This window comes from Orycteropus afer, unplaced genomic scaffold (assembly GCF_000298275.1).
Source record: "Orycteropus afer afer isolate SDZICR_OR568_19922 unplaced genomic scaffold, OryAfe1.0 scaffold00862, whole genome shotgun sequence".
Lineage (NCBI taxonomy): Eukaryota > Metazoa > Chordata > Mammalia > Tubulidentata > Orycteropodidae > Orycteropus > Orycteropus afer.
The window spans coordinates 314,449-334,969 of NW_006922449.1; positions in this window are offsets into that span (position 1 = coordinate 314,449).

A 20,521-nucleotide genomic window follows, 5' to 3' on the forward strand; every position below is an offset into this window, starting at 1 on the left:
CTGTAAAATCACAGAATATGCTCATCATATTTTTCAGAACAGATAGTTTTTACTGTGGGCAAATAGCTAAAAAAATTATACTGTAGGGTATTGCATTTAGGTTCTAAAGGAAAGAATCTGCAGAGAAATGTATGCAATATATAATTTGTTCAGATTACTTTTCATTTGGAGAAAGAAGTTCTGAAATATCCCCAAAGCAATGTACTCATCAATTGAAAGTCCTCCAATAAAAACCAGAATGACTTGGAAACCATGGTGTGTGATGGTGGAATAGAAAACTCCCTCAGTTTTTTGGAGGGAATAACTTTAAAAATATTTAAATGGCTAAGTTTACTTGGTGCAGTTAAGAATTAAACTTTTCAATTTTAACATTGAAATAAACTTAACATGATGTTCTGGTAGTGATCTGTGATGTCTGGTAAACAGCAAAGAAAAAACACTGCATTGTGTTGACTTCTGTATTCTGGGGTCAGCAGCTATACACACAGTCATTATTATTGTTACTCATAATGTGTTATTTACTTTCATATTTCTTTAAGATGTAACTCAAAACTCATTAAAATAGGCCAAGTATAGTCAAGGCCTTCTAATTCAGATTTCTGAAACTTGGTAGAAACGCTACCCAATTTTTCAAGTCTTTTTTTTAAAAGAACAAAGAAGACTCCATGTCTACTGATCTACATAATCTAACCAAAAGTTATTCTTTAAAAAAATAATTATGCTATAATTTTATACAATGAAGCTTCTTCCCACAAATGCTGCACAGTAAAATTTAGTACAAATATTAACTACTCTAAAATCTAAATCCCCTCTAAAAATTTTAATATTTTTGACCTTAATTATCTCATGTAAAATAGAGAATATAATAAATAGTACCTACCTCAGACTTGGCAAGATTAAATGAGGTAGTACATGAAAGATTCTGAAACATAGAAAATGGTATTAGTAAGTGCCCAAAACATTAGCTTTTAATATCTTCAGTTAAAACCCAATGAGAGAGAAGAAAATAAGATCCAAATTCTAATGCAATATAAAGAATGTAAATGTTACTGTCATCTGACAGGTTATGCTATGATTTAATTTGTAGTGTGCTCTGGCTATAGATAATGTACTGTATATTCAATTTTTTTCTTTTTGTAACTAGTGAAGGAAGAGGTCAGTAGTTAAATGAGTTGGGAATTGTTTCTTTTCTGAATTTTTTCCTGAATATCAAACAAACATGAATTTAATTGTTTGTCCTTAAGAAAATTAACTCAATATCTGATTTCTTAATTAGATATTACAACAAAATTGTTGTGATTAGAATCTTGCTTATTCCACTCAAGGAATAATTAATAGATGGTCTTTGCCTAACATTGAAAAGAGAAAGTTCAGGATTGATGTATTTAAAGTAATCTGGATGAAAAACAGAGAACATACAGCATCTTTTTAAAAAGTCATTCAAGTATATAGTACTATATTATATTTTGAAACTTTGGGCAGACCTGCTGCTTGGCTTTTGATTGATTCAACTTGTGGGCATTTTGTATTGAACAGGACTTGGAACTAGTTCATTCTGGTTTGACCCCCTGCTGATTATGTGCATTTCTACATCAGATATAGGAGCTCTGGTAGCATAGTGCCTAAGGCATTTGACTGCTAACCAGAAGGCTGGTGGTTCAAACCCACCAGCCACTCCTTGGAAGGAAAATTGCACAATCTACTTCCATAGCAATACCGCCTTGGACACCCAAAACCAAATCAAACTCACTACCATGGAGTCAGTCCCAACTCATAGCGACCCCTCCTTGGGTTTCTGAGGCAGTATCATTACAGAAGTAGATTGCCCAATCTTCCCGTTCATTCTGTTCATTCTGGTTTGACCTCCTGCTGAAAATTTGCATTTCCATTCCAGATATAGTGAATCTGAATCACCTGCGGGAGCTTATTAAAATGTTCAAAGCCTTAGTACTGAGTATTAAGATACCAAACTGAAGATTAAAAAGTTACAAGTTATTTGAAACCACAAACATTGTTCAGTGGTATTACATCTGGCTATGAGGTGGGGCTAGAGCATTTTCTGAGGAATATGTTTCATTACCTGAGGGGCTTTTTCAAACTATATTCCTTCTTCCCTTTTATAAATTACATAACACACACATAAATACATGAGATTGCCTGAGTTGGCTCTAAAATCCTTCTCAAACTAATTTTGGCATTCTCCTATATTTAGGTATATGATATGCTCATATACTTCATAACTCACAAAAGGAAAGAAAGGAAAATGATATTAGTTGGGAAAAGTTCCTCAGGTAATTACAGTTATTAGAATTTTAAAGCAATACATATACAACATTTCCTACTTAACTCTCTGTGAAGTATTTGCTGTGTGCCTTAGTTACTGCTGTGTGCACACCACCCCCCAGATTTCAGCAGCTGTATTTTCTCCACAGATCCTGAGTCAGGAATCCAGGAGCAGGGTGGCTCTGGCTCAGGGTCTCCAGGTTTCCACCCAGCTGTTGTCAGGGCCTATATCAGGTGAGGCTTGACCAGGGAGGGCTGCAGGAGCCGCTGCTAAGATGACTCACTCATAGCTGTTAGTGGCCTTAGTTCTTTGCTATGTGGGTGGCTCCAAGGCACTGCCTGAGTGACATACTGGCATCTGTCTTCCCCCAGAGTGTCTGAAGACAGTGAGTAGAAGCCACAATAGTTTATGACCTAGCTTCAGAAATAGGATGCCATTTTGCTATTGGCCACAGAAAAACACTCATATCATGTAGGAGGAGCCTACACAAAGATATGTATATCAGAAGGTGGGAATCATTGGGGGCCATCTGTGAGGCTGGCTCCCACACTTTGCTTGGAGAGAATGCTGGATTTTGTTGATAGCTAAGGTCCCTGGGTGGTACAAATAGTTAAGCACCCCATTACAGCTCAAAAGTTTGGCAGTTCGAATCCACCCACAGAGGCTTCTGAAGACAGCCCTGGCAATCTAAAAGGTCACAAGCTTGAAAACCCCAGGGAGCAGGGTTCTACATATGGGGTTGCAGTGAGTCAGAACAGACTTGATGGCAATTAACAACAAGAAGGCAGGATGGCTGGTAGGGTTCTATTACAGTACTCTGAAAGGACTGGCTTCCTAAATGAGTTGGAGAGTACTGCAGTTTACAGTTACTGAGACTGCAATGAAATGTGGAATGGGCCTCAAAATTCTGCTTTTAGGGTTAGATTTTTTTTAGGGGTGGGGTTTGGTATGGTGGGGATTAGAATGAAACAAACCAAACTCACTGCCGTTGAGTCGATCTGACTCATGGCGACCCCTCCTTGGGTTTCCGAAGCGGTATCACTACGGAAGTAAATTGCCCAACCTTCCTTCCAAGGAGTGGCTGGTGGGTTTGAACTGCCAGCCTCCTGGTCAGCAGTCAAATGCCTTAGGTACTACGGGACTAATCAACCTCCCTGATTGTTACTTTTCTAGCTGAGTGATTTGAACATTCCTAGGAATTTCTGTACTGCAGTGAGCAACAGAAATTTTTCAGGGAAATTCTTGAATGAATGGAATGTCTTGAATGAGACCTCCCTTTCAAGGCTTTACCACAGAGACTTAGCCCTGGTGTATGATGCCAACAAGTAGTATAGCCATATGGAAAAAAGGGTTTGAGTCAGACTTTTAAGTGTGGTTATCTTAATAAAATATTGAGGAATATGAAATCAAAAGAATCTGTTACTGAGATAGAAATTCTCAATCTTTTCAATTCTCTATATTGAAAATACTCAGTTTCTTATATACAAATATGGATCTTTTCCGTCTTCCAAATTTCTTGGCATAGACAAGTGAGTGGCTCCAGTGTGGCATCCATTTGTTGAAACATCTCAATGGGTATTCCATCAATTCCTAGAGCCTTATTCTTTGCCAATTCCTTCAGTGCAGCATCAATTTCTTCTTTTAATATCATTTGGTTCTTGATCATATGCCACCTCCTGAAATGGGTGAACATTGACCAATTCTTTTTGGTATAGTGACTCTGTGTATTCCTTGTATCTTCTTTTGATGTTTCCTGCATCATTCAATATTTTGCCCATGTTGTTGTTATATGCCATCGAGTCGGACCCGACTCATAGTGACCCCTGCTTGGGTTTCCAAGGCAGTATTACTATGGAAGTAGATTGCCTCATCTTCCTTCCAAGGAGTGGCTAGTGGATTTGAACCACCAGCCTTCTGGTTAGCAGTCAAATGCCTTAGGCACTACACTACCAGAGCTCCCATTTTGCCCATAGAATCGTTCAATATTGCAACTCAAGGCTTCAATTTTTCCTTCAGTTCTTTGATCTTGAGAAATGCCAAGCACGTTCTTTCCTTTTTTCATTTTCTAACTTCAGGTCTTTGCACATTTAATTATAATAATTGACTTTGTCTTCTCGAGCTGCTCTTTGAAATCATCTGTTCAGCTCTTTTATCTGGTCATTTCTTCCATTTGCTTTAGCTACTCTCTGTTCAAGGGCAAGTTTGAGAGTCTCTTCTGACATTCATTTTGGTGTCCTCTAGGTTGCAGCAGTATATTGACAGAGAGCTTCCAGAACTGCAAGCTGGATTCAGAAGAGGATGTGGAATGAATGATACCTTTGCTGATGTCGGATCGATCTTGGCTGAAACCAAAGGATACCAGAGAGATGTTTATTTGTGTTTTATTGACTATACAAAAGCATCCGATTGTGTGGATCATAACAAATTATAAATAACGTTGAGAAGAACGGAAATTCCAGAACAGTTGATTGTGCTCATCAGGAACCTGTACATAGACCAGAAGGCTGTCATTTGAAAAGAATAAGGGGATACTGCATGGTTTAAAGTCAGGAAGGGAGTGTGTCAGGGTTGTATCCTTTCACCATACGTCGGAGCTTGGGTGGCGTAGTGCCTAAGGCATTTGACTGCTAATCAGAAGGCTGGCAGTTCAAACCCACCAGCTACTCCTTGGAAGGAAGACTGGGCAATCTACTTCCATAGTGATACTGCCTTGGAAACCCAAGGAGGGGTCTGACTCGATGGCAGTGAGTTTGGTTTTTTGTTTTGTTTTGTTTTGTTTTATTCAATCTGTATGCTGGACAAACAATCCAAGAAGCTGTACTATATGCAGAGGAACATGGCATCAGGAGTGGAGGAAGATTCATTAACAACCTGTGATATGCAGACTATACAACTTTGCTTGCTGAAAGTGAAGATGACTTGAAGCATTTACTGATGAAGATTAAGGACTTAAGTCTGCAGTATGGATTACATCTCAACATAAAGAAAATGAAAATCCTCACAACAGGACCAATAAGCAGCATCACAATAAACAGAGAAAAGACTGAAGTTGTTAAAGATTTCATATTACTTGGTTACACAATCAACACCCATGGAAGCAGCAGTCAAGACATCAGACGATATATTGCATTAGGTAAATCTGCTGCAAAAAAAACTCATTAAAGTGTTGAAGAGCAAAGATGTGTCCTTGAAGACTAACGTGTGCCTAACCCAAGCCATGGTATTTTCAATTGCCTCATATGCATGTGAGAGCTGAACAATGAACAAGGAAGACTAAAGAAGAGTTGGCTATATTACTTGTTGGCATCATACACCAGGGCTTTTGAGTTGTGGTGTTGATGAAGAATACTGAAAGTACCATGGACTGCGAGAAAAACTAAGAAATCTGTCCTGGAAAAAGTGCAGCCAAATGCTCCTTGGAAGTGGGAATGGCCAGACTTCATCTCACCTACTTTAGTCATGTTGTCAGAAGGGACCATTCTCTGGAGAAGGATATCATGCTTGGTAAAGTGGAGGGTCAGAGAAGAAGGGGATGGCCCTCCATGAAATGGATTAACACAGTGGCTGCAACAATGGGCTCAGGTATAGCAAGGATTGTGAGGCTGGCATGCGACCGGGCAGTGTTTCATTCTGTTGTACACGGGGTCACTATGAATCGGAGCCGACTCAACAGCACCTAACAACAACAACAGTTTCTTGGGAAAAAAATGTTTATCTAGAATAAAAATCTCCTCCAGAAATAGTTGGTAACATAAAGTTAATATAAAGCAGCCTCTACCTATAAGCTAGTCTAAATTTTGAAGAATCATGGTTTATTTTATATGAATATTTGAGGAAAGCTTAGATCCAACATTTAGGAAGATACTCTGTTGGATGGAATATTTTTGAGTTTGTGAACTTAGAAATGACACATATTAGGTATTAGATCAGTAACTGGATATTACTGATTTAAGGAATTATTTTGTCAAACAGCTGAACTTCATCCCAATTTTACTCTAGTTTAATTACTGTCTTTAAAAAACTCAAGCCATCTGAGCTTATAAAGGACCTGTTAATTGCCATTGAGTTGATGCCTACTGACTGTGACCCACCTGTGCAGAGTAGAACTGCACTCCATAGGGTTTCTAATGCTGTGAGCTTTCAGCCACAGATAGCCAGGCCTGTCTTTGAAGGTACCTCTGGGTAGATTCACACCACCAACCTTTCAGGTCATAGTGCACCACTGAACCGTTTGACCCACCCAGGGAGTCTATAAAGGATTTAAGTAGTGATTAAAGCAAGTGTTAAATGACTAGCTCTAACAGGATAGCTCATGGTTTTTTCTTTGTGTCTTTGACTGAACTTCTGGAGCTCATCTGGCTAGTTCATCTTTTAGGAGCCATACTGAGACTATCAAAAGTCCTCTAAAATTTAAATAGTCTTTAATCTACTTGTCACTAGCAATTTCCTACCATTAAGCATAATAAAATTGTCAGGTACCACTTGTATTAACTGTTTATGCAGATGAAAACTGAATACACAACTTGAAGTAATTAGTATATATAACAATAAAAGCTGGTGCTCTGAATAATAGGAACCAGTTGCTGTCCAGTCAATTCTGACTTAATGGTGTGTCAGAGCAGAACTGTGCTCCATAGGGATTTCAATGACTGATTGTGCAGAAGTAGATTGGCAGGCCTTTCTACTGAGGCACTTCCGGTGGACTTGATCTACTAAACTTTGAGTTACCACTGAGGATGGTAACTGTTTGCACCACCTAGGGACTACTCTTAGTATTATAGTCCCTTCAAAGAAGTTTCCTGCTATTCTTTGTCCTTGCCACCTTATAGTGTGAAAAGGTTAGCTGTGCCTTTAGTCAATATAAAAGTTGTAAATTATTTCTACAAATTAATTGAGCATCTATTCTAAGCCCCAAAGGAGCTCTGGTGGTGTAGTGCCTAAGGCATTTGACTGCTAACTAGAAGGCTGGCGGTTCAAACCCACCAGCCACTCTTCAGAAGGAAGATTGGGCAACCTACTTCCATAGTGATGCCACCTCAGAAACCCAAGGAGAGGTCGCTGTAAGTTGGATCTGACTTGACAGCAGTGAGTTTGGTTTTTTTCATTCTAAACCTCAGAGATATAGCACAGAGCAAGGCAGATAAGATCCATGACCTCTTCAAGAGTAAATCAAATTCTACTGATTTAGTAGAATTCAGGTCCAAACTAAGGCCTGCCCGTCAGTAAAATAAAGAGCACCTCCATGCATCTTGATTTTACCTTAACTTGAGAAGTATCGTGATGGAGAAGAATATTCCCTACACTAACTTGCTTTCTCTTAAACATGGCTGAGATGATGGAAAACCTTATGAATAGCAGTGAATAGCCTTGAAACATTGTCTGATATAGTGCCAGAATATGTGCCCCTCAGGTTGGAAGATACTCAAAATACAACTGGGGAAAAACTGCCTTCTCAAAATACAGTCGAACTTAATGACATGGATAGAGTAAAGCCTTCTGGACCTTCATTTGCAGATGTGGCATGATGCAAAATGAGAAGAAACAGCTGCAAACACCCATTAATAATCAGAATGTGGAATGTACGAAGTAAGAATCTAGGAAAATTGGAAGTTGTAAAAAATGAAATATAACATATAAAGATTGATATCCTAGGCATTAATGAGCTGAAAGGACTGGTGGTATAAGCCATTTTGAATCGGACACTCATATGGCCTACTATGTAGGGAATGACAAATTGAAGAGGAATGGTGCCACATTCATCATCAAAAAGAGCATTTCAAGATCCATCCTGAAGTACAATGCTGTCAGTGATAGGATTATATACATACACCTAAAAGGAAGGCCAGTTACTACTACTACTATTCAAATTTATGCATTAAACTGCTAAAAGATAAAGAAATTGAAGATTTTTACCAACTTCTGTCTGAAATTGACCAAACATGCAATCAACATGCATTCATAATTACTGGTGAATAGAATGAGAAATTTGGAAACAAAGAAGCACCCAAACCAAAAAACCAAACTCACTGCCGTCAAGTTGATTTCAACCCATAGCGATCCCACCTTGGGTTTCCAAAGCAGTATCTCTACAGAAGTAGATTGCCCAGTCTTCCTTCCGAGGAGTGGCTGGTGGGTTTGAACCACCAGCCTTATGGTTAGCAGTCAAATGCCTTAGGCACTATACCACCAGAGCTCCTAAAGAAGCATCAGTAGTTAGAAAATATGGCCTTGGTAATATAAATGACAGCAGAGATAGCATGATAGAATTTTGCAAGATCAATTACTTAATCATTGCAATGCTTTTTTTCAACAACATAAAGGATGATTATATACATGGACCTCACCAAACTGAATACACAGGGTTCAAATCAACTACATCTATGGAAAGAGACCATGGAGAAGCTCAACATCATCCATCAGAACAAGTCCAGGGGCCAACTGTGGAACAGTCCATCAATTGATCATATGGAACTTTAAGTTGAAACTGAACAAAATTAGAACAAGTCTGCAAGAGCCAAAATATGACCTTGAATATCCCATCTGAAGTTAGAGACAATCTAACTTGAATAATAGATTTGACACATTGAACACCAACCACCCAAGACCAGATGAGTTGTGAGATGACATCAAGGATATCATACATGAAGAAAACTAAAGGTCATTAAAAAGATAGGAAAGAAATAAAGGGCCAAATTAGATGTCAGAAGAGACTCAGAAACTTGCTCTTGAATGGAGAGTAACTAAAGCAAATGGAAGAAATGATGAAGTAAAAGAGCTGAACAAAAGATTTCAAAGGGAGGCTGGAGAAGACAAACTATTTTAAAGAAACGTGGAGTGAGAAACCAAAAGGGAAGAATCATTCTCAACTCTTCTCCAGCTGAAATGATTGAGGAAAAACTTCAAGACTCAAGTTGCAATATGGAAAAATTCTATGGGCAAAATAGTGAATGATGCAGGAAGCATCAAAAGAAGATGGAAAGAATACACAGAGCCACTGTACCAAAAAGGACTGGTCAACATTCAACCACTTTAGCATATATTATCAACAACTGATATGAAATGAAGGAAGAAGTCCAAGCTGCACTGAAAGAATTGGAGAAAAACAAGGCTCTAGAATATGATGGACTACCCACTGACATGTTTCAACAAACCATTGCAACACTGGAAGTGCTCACTTGTCTATGCCAAGAAATGTGGAAGACAGTTACTTGGCCAATGACGTGAAGAGATCCATATTTGTGCCCATTCCCAAGAAAGAGGATCCAACAGAAAGTTTAAATTATCAAACAACAGCATTAATATCACACACAAGTAAAATATTGCTGAAAATAATTCAAAAATGGTTGCAGGAGTACTTCAACAGGGAACTCCCAGAAATTCAAGCTGAATTAAGAAGAAGACCTGGAATAAAGTATATCACTGCTGATGTCAGATGGATCTTGGCTGAAAGCAAAGAATATCAGATACATATTTATCTGTGTTTTATTGATTATGCAAAGGCATTTGACAGTGTGGATATTAACAAATTATGGATAACACTGCAAAGAAGGGGAATTACAGAACACTTAATTTTGCATACACAAAGAGGCAGTAGTTTGAATAGAACAAGGGGATACTAAATCTTTTAAAATCAAGAAAAGTGTGCCTCAGGGTTGTATCCTTTCACCATACATTCAATCAGTAGGCTGAGCAAATAATCTGAGAAGCCGGACTATGTGAAGAACAACATGGAATCAAGATTAGAGGAAGACTCATTAACAACCTGTGATATGTAGATAACACAACCTTGCTTGCTGAAAGTGAAGAAGACTTGAAACACTTAATGATGAAGATAAAAGACTACAGCCTTTAGTCTAGATTATGTCTCAACATAAACAAACAAAAATCCTCACAACTACACCAATAAGTAGCATCACAGTAAATGGAGAAAAGACTTAAGTTGTCAAGGATTTCACTTTACTTGGATCCACAACGAACATCTGTGGAAGCAGCAGTCAAGATATCAAACGACGTGTTGCACTGTGAAATTCTAATGCAAAAGACCTCTTTAAGAAGAAGAACAAAGTAGGAAGTCTCACACTGCCGGATCTCAAAACCTACTATACAGCCGCATAACATGGATGAACTTGGAGGACCTTATGTTGAGTGAAATAAGTCAATCACAGAAGGACAAATATTGTATTAGTCTGTTATTGTAAACAAGTCAAGTAAAGGTTTATTTATGGAAGGAAATTTTCTCTGTTGGTTACCAAGGGTGGGAAGGGAGGTGAAGGAACATTGCTAGATAGGTAGAGACAACTATTGATTTGGGTGAAGAGAATGCCTTCAATGTACCAAATGTGAGTGATCAACACAGTGGCACTAAGGAAGAAGAAGACAGAGAGGTGCATAGGAGGTACAGACAACAAAGATGAACCCTTCTCCACATAGAGTACTGCATTGTCAGTGAAGGCAAACATGGATATATGGGTGGATAGATGGTTGGACAGGCTGAACTATTAGATATGTCTATGCAGGGGAGAGTGTGCCAATGACCATGTATAGGGTTGGCAGATAATGTTTCTACAAGTGTACTGGTATGTTCTGTAAGAATTCCCAGGTATATAGTAGAGCTGACAAGGGACAAGATTGTAGTCACTTCTTGGCCACAGCCAGCTACCCAGAGGGAGTGGGTAGTTGGACCTATAGGCTCAGAACCAGGGTCACAAGGCACATCAAGCTCAACTGGCATAACAAATTACACAAAAACATTGTTCCACATCTTACTTTGGCAAGTAGCGACTAGGAACTTAAAAGCTTGCAAGCGGCCATCTAGATGCAATGTTGGGTCGCTCCTCGTCCAGAGCAAAGAATGAAGAAAACCAAGGATGCATGGAAACTCAGGCTATATAACTACAAGACCAGAAGAACTAGATGATGCCTGGCCATCACTGTCAACCACTCAGATGGGGATCTATGTAAGAGATCCTGGATAGAGTGGGAGAACGATGATGAACAAAACTCAAAGTCATAAAAAAAAAAAAAAAAAAAAAAAGGACTAGTTTTGCTGGTCTGATAGAGGCCGATGAAACTCCTGAGACTATGGCCCCTAGCTGCCCTTTGGTCTGGAACTGAACCCACTCTTGGGCTCCCAGCCAAACAAAGACAGGTATGTGAGCTGAACATTTACACTAGGTAGATACATTCCTTGGAGAGATCAATCATGGGAGAATAGGAGGGCTGCATATGCACAAGGAGACAGCTGTTGGGGGGAGTTGAGAGTGCACGGGATGGAAGGACACAGGGAAGAAGTAACTATGGGGAGGAAGTAGGAAGACAGCTATTGCATTGTAGGAAATTGTAGTCAATGTCATGAGACAAAGTGTATGTGAACTGCTGTATGGAAAATGAATTTGCTCTGTAAACTTTCACCCAAATCACAATAAAAAAAACTTTTAAAAAGTTATATATATTCAATACACAGATATCAAAGTAACCCCCATGCAAGCTGCTTTGGCTCTTCATTAGCACCCGGAGCCTCAGGGTTTGCAAACTTGATCAGTATTTGACTGCCTCTGGGTGTCCAGTGCTCTCTGAACAGCCCTCAGGGGGCCTGGTCAGAATCAGAAGCCCCAAAGAATGGAGCAGAGCAGCCTCATCCCAGTCTCTCTCCTCAGGCACCAACTTATGGGGTGGCCAGGAAGAGCATGTGTCAGTAGTCGTGGGAGCTGTGGCAGCTGCAGCTAAGGGGCTACAAGCCAACCTGTGGCTGCCCAGTGCCAGAAACTCAATGTCAGTCCCACCTCCAGGCACCCTTCAAGCAAGCCTCTCCTCCCTGCCCCACAGATGTGTATGTGGTCAGATTTTACCCTAAAGGATGTTGTGTGGTGCATATCTATATATATACACAGCAATTATTTTTACTTTCGTCCTTCCCTTATAAAAGATATAAACAGGGCTAGTGTGTTTTTAGTTACATACATGTTAGTTGTAACATGTTAGGCACAAGTATGACTTTGTAACTGTCTTTATTTAGAGATTGTGTATGGTTTGAGGAGATGTGTGCAGGTGCCAACCTGACAAGGGGTGGAATGTGATGGTTAAGGTTGTGTATCAACTTGGCTGGCCATGATTCTCAGTGGTTTGGCAGTTATGTGATGATGTAATTTGGTAGCTCTATAATGATGCATTCATCCCCCATGAGGTGATCTGATGTGATCAGCCAATCAGTTGTAGGGGAGTTCCTTCAGGGATGTGTCCTGCAAATATATATATATATACATATATGGAGCTCTGGTAGTGTAGTGCCTAAGGCACCTGACTGCTAACCAGAAGGCTGGTGGTTCAAACCAACCAGCCACTCCTCGGAAGCAAGGTTGGGCAATCTAATTCCACAGTGATACTGCCTCAGAAGGAAGATGGTGGGGCAATCCACTTCCCTAGTGATACTGCCTCAGAAACCCAGGGAGGGGTCTCTATGAGTTGGGTCCGACTCGATGGCACATAACAACAACAACTGTCTCGGAAACCCAAGGAGGGGTTGCTATGAGTCAGGTCTGACTCCACAGCACATAACAACAACATATGTGTGTGTATATGTATACACACACACACACACATACATACATACATATATTTCTGGAAAAGTTCACTCTGGGTCCTGCATCCAGCTCATCATCATCTGACCTCTGGTTCTTGGGATTCATCAGCTTCCACAGCCTGCAAGCCAGCCACCTGATGTCTGACCTGCTTATACTGAATTCACCAGGCCCTACAGCTATGAATCAGCGGCCTCCAGCCTGGCACTTGACCCATGGACTTAAAATATAGTAGTCTATGAAAAAGTAGCAATTTCATTTCACAACCACCATACTTTGGCACACAGTAGAAGTGCTTTGTATTTGCTTCCTATGTTGTTGTTGTTGTTGTTATGTGCAGTCGAGTCGGACCCTACTCATAGCAACCTCTCCTTGGGTTTCCGAGGCAGTATCACTACAGAAGTAGATTGCCCCATCTTCCTTCTGAGGAGCAGCTGGTGGGTTTAAACTGCCAGCCTTCTGGTTATCAGTCAAGTGCCTTAGGCACTATGCTACCAGAGCTCCCATTGCTTCCTATAGTAGTCATAAACTATTAATGTTTAAAAAGAATATTAAAAAGATTTGTACTCAAGATTTAATCAAATTGATGGTTTTCCTTCCTTCATCAAGGATATTCTAAAGTGAGACTGACTTTACTGACTTTTAATTTACTCTGAGTGCATGGCAATGAAGAATATAATGATTACTTGTACAACAGTAGTACCACTGCCTTGTTTCATGTTTAAGTGCCCACAGTTCACCGTGGTTCTTGCACCAACAGAGCAAATGTCAACACAGCGCACAGGCATGTCACATCTTAGCATTATCATGAAAATAAATTTGACCTCAGAAACCTTCTAAAAGCTTTCAGAGAACACCAGGAATTCTGGAAGCCACATTTTGAGATCCCTTGTTCTAAAAATTTAGCATTTTTTCATATTTAGGTCTATGATCCATTTAAATATTTGTGTATGGTGTGAAGTGGTTGTCTAGGTATTTTGCCCCTCCATTGTACCAGCACTATTTATTGAAAAAATAATTTTTCATCCACTGAAATGGGATTGGCATCATTGTCATCATCAATCAAGTGACTATACGTGTATAATCTATTTTAGAAATTTCTGTTCTGTTGCACTGGTCTATACTTGTGTCAGTATCACACTTTTAATTATTGCAGCTCTACAGTAATGTTTGAAATCTGGTCTTCAACTTTGTTCTTCATGATAATCTTAGGCTTTTACAATTATTCCAAGGGACTGGCAGACCATGCAATCCTCAGCCTATATGAGCATGAGACCAGAAGAACTAGATAGTGCCCAGCTACCACTTTCAACCACTCAGAGGGGCATTGGTGCAGGAGATCCTGGATAGAGTAGGAGAAAAATGTGTAACAAAACTCAAAATCATTTAAAAAAAAAAACAACCCACCAGGTTTGCTAGTCTGAGAGCCTAGAGACCCCTGCAACTATGGCCCCTAGTCACCCTTCAGGTCTGGAACTGAACTCACTCTTGTAGCTTCCAGCCAAACACAGACAGGCATATGGGGTGAACATTTACATCAGGTAGATAGACTCCTTAGAGCAATTAATTGTGGGAGAACAGAAGGGCAGTGTTTGCACAGGGAGACAACTCAGGGTGGGAGTGCACGAGAGGGAAGGACACAGGGAAGAAGTAACTATAGGGAGGAAGTGTGAAGAGAGTTATTACATTGTGGAGAATTGCACTCAATGTAATGAAACAAAATGTGTGTGAACTGCTATATGGAAAATGAAATTGCTCTGTAAACCTTCCCCCAAATCACAGTAAAAAATAAAAAAAAAAAAAAAAAAGATAATCTACGTTTTCTAGGCCCTTTATATTTCTATATAAACTTAAAAATCAGGCTGTCAATTTCCACACACACAAAAAAAAATCCCAAAATCCTTGTAGTGATTTAAATTACAAGTCCATAGATCTATCGATCAATTTGAGAACTGACATCTTATTGACATTAAATCTTTCAATTCATGAATATGGGATGTCTATGCCATTTATGTGGGTCTCCTTTAATTTCTCCCAGCAATGTTTCTTATTTTTCACTGGGTAGCTTTATTTCTTAGTATGCACTGGCCAGCAACTTGAATACAGTGCCAAATAGAATAGTAATAATGGTCATATTTGTCTTGTTCTCAACTGCTAGAGAAAGTCATTAAGTACAGTATTAACTGTACTTTTGTAAATAACTTATTAGATTGAAAATATTCCCATGTTTATACAGATTTTACCATAAATTGATGCTAAATTTTGTCAACTTTTTTTTCCTTTGTATCTATTGAGTTACTATATGGTTTTTCTCCTTTATGCCATTAATGCAATAATTGCCTTATTTATTGCATTATAAATAAATTGCATAAACTGATTTTAAGATGTTAAATCAACCTTGCATTCCTCCCATAGCCTCCCTGCCCCACCCTGTGTACTATTCTATTTATCATTGGATTTAATTTTCTAATAGAGAGTTAGAATAATCTCTAAATATTCTTCCAGATCTGAAATTCTAATTTTACTTTTTACAATGAATATAAAGATGTATACTTTCTGCTAATAATAGAGTAGTAGTCATAGTTATATTTCAGATTGACTACCAGAACATGGGAAGCTCTGGTAGCATAGTGGCTAAGACACTTGCCTGCTAACCAGACGGCTGGTGGTTCAAACCCACCAGCCACTCCTCGGAAGGAAGGTTGGGCAATCCTACTTCCATAGTGTTACTGCCTCGGAAACCCAAGGAGGTTGCTATGAGTCGGGTTTGACTCGACGGCACTTAACAACAACCAACCAGAACATGATCTCTATGTGAAATGTGAGTGCTCTGGCGTCATTTTCAGACATTTTGGCAAAATTTAAAGGTAACCTGAATATAAGAAGTCAGTATGCAAATCATTTTAATGCCAGATTTGAAGTGGTATACCCAACTGTGGCAGTTTAAGTTGTGTGTCAACTTGGCTGGGCCTAGTTGAGTGGCTGGGCAGCTGGATGTAGTATTCCCCATGATAAGACTGGTAATCAACTCCATGGTGGTATCTACCACAAGCTGCTGAGTAGCTGCCTTTGGAGTGTAGTCTGCTTCCTGTATATAAAGAGAAACCTTGGGGAACAGTCTCTAGCTTATAGCACGCTTGAACCCTGCATGTAGCTGTGTTGTTCAGCAGCCTGCCATACTCTGCTGACCTTGGGACTTTCAATGGACTTGAACTGATGGCCTGCCATGTGGTTTGGTAACATCAGGACTGTGGCATTTTAATTGTCAACCTTGGGCTTGTTAGCCTCAGCAGCCAGTAGCTGCCTGAGTGAAGAGACGCCTCTAGCTTCGTGGGCTGGGAGTAAGAGGCAGAGCTGAAGCCCAAGGTGGAGGGGCTTTCTCCCAGCACCCAGGGCCTAGCACTTTGAACTTGGACTTGTAGCCTCCTGAATTGTAAGAGAATAAACTGTTTGTTCAGCCATCCCATTTGTGGTATATTCCTGTCAGAGTGGCACTAGGTAACCAGAATACCAACCATCAGAAATGACAGAATTCACAATGCAAAAATGCAAAGTTTATTTTCTTAAATAAAATACTGTATCATATCTATACAAATAATTATTACAACCATTAAAATGTTACATTTAACAATAAAAATTTCAAAACTTTAAACAAGAGGCATGGTTTAGAATATTCACACCCTAGTACAATGCATTTGTAAAAAGATGTCAAAATAAACAGGACCTATTCTTATTTACAACTGTATGACAATCCTGATCATATAATACATATTTGCTCTGGATTTCATTATAAAACAAATCAGTTCCCATTATAATTACAAACCAGGTGATTTATAGCAATAGAACAGTGCACAGCAGTCATTGCTGGCATGAGCATAGGTACAAATATTAAACTATTCAAAGTACTACAGTTAGTTTCTTCCTGGTGACTAACCTACAGTAAGCTTCTCACCCAGTGTATCTATAAATAATTTGTGAAGGTACTTATGTTCTTCTCAGATTTTCCACCTTATCTTACATATATATATGTGTATATCTATATATATATATAGATATATATATATATCCTGCTGAAAGTGGAAGCTAACCTTTTCTTCACAGTAACACAACTGCAGCATCTTAAGCAACACTGTCTGGTCCCTTTCTTCTTGGAAGATCAACAATTCAAAGCCCCTTAAAGGTTGCCACTATAATCAAGTCCAGTGTGTGCCTCAGTGACCTCACACATGAGAGATGGTTTTAAGACTTAGGGGTGGGGTGGGAGGACAGAGACCCAGAAAAGTGAAGAAGGAATTTAGATAGAGTAAACTTCAGTTCCTATGACACAGTATGGTGCAGACTTGTACACACAACAAAAGGAACAACAAAAAAGATCACCTGCTTTTAAAAAAATGTTAGATTACAAATGAAGAGCTACCTTCTTACTAAATTGCTAGTGACATTATGCAGTCATCCAAATTAATGCCAATTTGCATATTATGTCCAATTTTCAACCCAAGTTGATTCATGTGCCAAAAATTACAGTTGATAGGATCTGTGCAAATCTAGAAACAAAGATGTTGAATCACCACTACATATAAGCTCTGAGTTTAAAAGGAGTTTTGCTACTAACTAGTAAGTTTTTGACAAGATCAGCATCAAAGATGGCTCAGAAAATGGTAAGGCAACAGTGAGAAACATTAGCTGTACTTGTCTTCTAGGAGGTGTTTGATTACACAGCATGTACCATCTTGGCTGGTTCTTTGCTATAACTGAGAAGTGGGTGGGTGATATGTTCCAATGGCTGGTCTAAGGACCAGAGGCACAGTTTCAGGTAAAGTGCAGTACCAGGGTAGAGGCATGTGGGCAGAACTAGAAGCTCTCTGTTTGAGAAGGTCCTCAATGCTTCTTACCAGGGAACTGGATTGCCTCATCTAAGCTTGGTGTTCCCCCACAGACTCTAGTAGAAACACTCTCAGGCTCACACAGGAAATATAGAATGCAAAGAGAACATGGTTGAATAAACAATAATCATAATAAAAGATCACTTCCTGTCTAACTCTGGGGAAGGAAAAATGGTAGTATTCAGCCAAATGGGCATCTCAAGAAAAAACTAACTTCTGCCTTTCATTTGCATACAGGTATCACAAAATCCTCACTCACAGAATATCTTCACACTAGTCCATCTAGCTGTCGGCTATTACTGTTGCCCTCTGGATGTACATGTTACATTATTTCCCAACAAAAGCAGGGTTTATATAAACAACAGAATCACAATAACTTTCAGGCTCCTTAGGATTTCAACCCAAAGCCATTTGGTTTTGTGACCACATTTGCCCTTTCTTCATTCCCCCATGGGAAAAATAAATTCACCAAAAAAAGGAACAAGAGTTATATGGCACACTGAAATTTTTAAAATAATTTTAATTGAACTAATTTTGTCTCAAGACATTCTTGTTACCCGTTAAGAGAGTAGGACACATAGTGGTTCACAAGCCAGGAATCAGGAATCACCGACTGGGGAATATTTGCTTACTAATGCAGACTGGTTCTATAGGTGGAAGGCTCAATAAAACTTTCAAGGTAAAGGAGTCGTTATTCTGCTAAGGAAATGAGCAGACTTCCTGCCACCTATCTGACATGGAGCAGAAGAAAGAAAATCAGCGCCTGTGTACTTGCGTACCACAGGTAGGGTAAGGCTAAGACAACACATCTTAATAGCTTTTACCCTTTTTCATATTCTTTTAAACATCACTCCAATGAAAATGTTTGCTCACATTTTTTGGAGTATTAGTTTTAGCCTCTCCATAAAATGGCTAATGTTAGAAGGCAAGAACAAGACAAATAAATTATCTATAAAATGCTAAAATAACTATGTTTTTTTAAGAAGGCTGATTTTAAAAAGTCAATTTTTATGCCAATTCAACACAACTCTGATATGTGACCAGAAACCACTGCAAAAGAACATTCCCTCCCTGTTCTTCCCTTTTCACAGTTCTGATATGTTAAATTTTATAAAGCATGATTACTGTCAAATTCTCATCCCTTATTTAGAAAGAAGTCTCTGGTACCTCAAAAAGTCGTACAATAAAAACAAAAATAAGTTTCCTGAAATAGTATAAAACGTATGTAAGGTATCACAAAGTAATCTGTATGTATCAAAAAGAAATTATATCAAACATTTCTTTTATCAATGATTGACATTAAAATTTTATACATGGAACAGAAATCTAAAAATGTTCACCTCATTTGAAATATAAGGTACTGTGTTAAATATTCAGAGGAATTAAGCACTTTCTGTAACTGATTCTATGTGATCGAAGTTTTTTTTAAAAAAAAAAAACTAATGAATTACTTTTACTTATGACTCAAAAGATGTTTTTATTTCCAGAAATTATGAAATTATTTGTGGAAATGGTTTTACTTTGTATACTCATACATTAGCAAGCTAGAACAGTAACATTAAATTTACTATAATCAAAATTGACTGTTTTCCCTTTGCCAAAATTAAATCAAGATATTACTTATAGAATAATATAATGGACTGCCTCATAAAAACTTGTGTAGCTCCAATTATCAAGTATTTAATACTGCTGGTAAATTTATACACTGTGCTTTAAAATAAAAATGAGAGTGTTCACTTTGAACACTTTCAAAAGTGAATCCATATCTGCAATGATCTCTTACATATACATGCACAGGAGCATAAGGGCTACATGAAAGCAGGAACTTGATTTATTGCAGCTCTCTTCAAAGGGTCAGATAAACCTTAGTTGTAAAGACTAAGGGTCAAAGTGTTATATCCTTGAATAAAAGCTCAAGGAAATGTAAATGATATCTTTGAACAGCAGGAAAAACATAATTAATGCAAAAGAAGTATCTGAAATTATCAGGCTTTGAGCCCTTCACATTGCAATGTTCAAATTTCAAATGGTAGGTGATTGAGCTTCTCCCTCGCCTGTTATTTTAGTCTGTTACCCAATTAAATCTAACGATGGCCAGTTCTAAAGAATGAAACAGCCACTATGCAATCACATTTTGTGCATGTGTGTGAAGGAGACAGAGACAGAGAATGAATATGAATAGCTAAACACACTGAAAACTGCCCTTCTTGAAATTGGCAGATTGGACCTTTCAGGTACAAAGAAAAACTTGAATGTTAAAGCTTAAAATTCAGTTATGAGAATTAAAAAGCAAGTCTAAATCTCACTTTTTCCACAATAAACTGTTTTAACCACTGTGTTTGTCTTACTAGATTTACTCATGAAGTCCTCCTATCCCTCCCTATGGCTATGTTGAAGGCAAAAAATCTAGACGTTTTTCTTGTTTATAGTATGTTTTGCCCCAGGAGGCTGCTTTAGTGGGCAGCAGGAACAGATAGGAAAGTTTGATTAGAACAGTTAAAGAGGCACAGATGACCCTTGTGATGAGTCTTTAGAAGAGGTATTCATTCATAGGAGTTAACTGCTCTGACCAAGCCTAAAGAGGTTTTTTATAGGAGGGGGAAAAAGTTGCTGGTCCTGGGGTTCATTTTGTTAAGAGCAGACAGTTTTACACATCTCTCCCCTCTTCTGCCCACATCATCCCATTTTTGGTAGAACATAACAAAAAGGAAAAAGTAATGGGTCTAAGAATGAATATAGGATTGTTTTCTTAGTGTTGCCTTTTTTTTCAAATGAGT